Below are 1,913 nucleotides of genomic sequence, written 5' to 3'. Positions count from 1 at the left end.
GGTGACATTAGCTGAATTAGATCGCGTCTCCGGTGCCAGCGAATGTAGCAGCTACAAAATAGTATAAGGGAAGTGTAAAATAAGGATCCTATAATAAAACTCAAGAGTGTTACTATAATGAGTGCTCCATCACATCAGCCATCTGGCGATTGGCATTTTGCGAAGTTGTCAATGTCATCGGTCTTGACGCCATAGGAGAAACATGATAGTCATACACACTTATTAATTTACTCCTCAATTCCTTCCTTTACAATCTTTATGGCTAGTTGAATACTTATTTTTAAAAGATATATAAAAAAATGAACGAAGGGTATAGTTTTGAAATCCAGCAAGTTTCAAGAAGACAAGCCAATCTATCGCCTGAACGCGGTCACTAGCTTTTCAACTTGTTCGAAACATCAGGTTATATGGAGTTTCATAATGTCGCTGCACTTTTCCGTAAGAGGAAAATTGTTAGGAACTGCAGGATACCACACCATTAATAATATCTTATATTCTATTTCTATCCTATAATTTCACTGCAATATGTAAACTTTTTAAATACTGTGGGTAATAAAGAAAGCAACGGAAGAAGCGAATCGTGCATGTAACGTAAAGAAAGCCTTTGATTGGTCAAGGGCTAGTTGACCTGTGCCACGATTGGTTAATATTCGTGATCAAGTACAAACTACAACCGCAAGGGGGCTCTAGTGCCAAGTAAAACAAGGTCGGTAAAGTAATTTTCTTATTAGTGAATCTTTTGTGTTCATTGAGGGACCGTCACAGAGCTGAAGACCAGAAGAGACTGTAAACGTGCAGGTTCGAGTCCCGACATAAATAATGATAGTATATTGTGACTGCTATCGTTATCATAAAGAGATTATTCATTCTAAATGCCGGGTTCCAAAAATAATGCAAAGGACCACTGGAACGAACGCTGAGAAATGATACTCCCATACAACAGGCAGTTTCGTTAGAAGACTATAGGAAATCATCTTTTAATGGTTCCATCTCTTATACTTTATTAAACGTCTTTTCAGCTGAGTATTTCGATAGGCGGTTATGTCCTAGCATATCAGTTAATTAATGAGAGGTAGCAATGCAAGTAATTTCAGTAGATCGTTTTTCCTGATTTTGTCGGAAGAAACTACAGTAAATCATTTATTTTATTTCAAAATATAATTTTGTGTAAGTTTCCTTAATATATTTCCCTCTAAGCATATCATATTACCACTGAGATCATTACATTGTCAAGGAGGAAATGATTGATTAAGTATACTTCATCATATGTATGCTAGCAGTTTCGATATTGCGTTAATTTCCTTGATGTAATGTAAAATGAGCTCATAGATGTGCTTTTGCATTTGCTTATGTGGGCATGTTTATGAATATATGTATTTGTATCCATAAACACGTATGTAGTTCTTCTGCTTCTCAACTTTCAGGGTGTCTCCCCCACTTTTTTTTACGTTTTCCTTCTATTACTCACTCCCTCTCTCCTTTTTCTCTCTTCATTTGTCCTTTACTCAATCGTTCGCCCACTCCTTCATTTCTATCTATTTCATCTTGCCTTTCTTTTCTCACCAAACTTAGTCTTTCATTCTACCTCTCACCCCCCACTCACTCATCAATATACATTTTTCCGGATACTATAACCTTTCTCCTCCCTCCTTCTCATCTACCCTTCCTCAACCACCCTCATTCTCTGTCCCGCCTTTGCTGACTTTCCCATCCACCCTCATCTACCCTGGCCCACCCTTCCACCCACCTGCACTTCCGCTTATCCACCCTTCCACCCACCCTCATCTCTCCTGACCCACCCTTCCACCCACCCCACCTCCCCTGACCCACCCTTCCATCCACCTACACTTCCGCTTATCCACCCTTCCATCCACCTGCACTTCCGCTTATCCACCCTTCCATCCACTCAAACT

The sequence above is a fragment of the Penaeus monodon genome, chromosome 22 (assembly GCF_015228065.2).
Source record: "Penaeus monodon isolate SGIC_2016 chromosome 22, NSTDA_Pmon_1, whole genome shotgun sequence".
Lineage (NCBI taxonomy): Eukaryota > Metazoa > Arthropoda > Malacostraca > Decapoda > Penaeidae > Penaeus > Penaeus monodon.
This window is presented reverse-complemented; position numbering follows the sequence as displayed.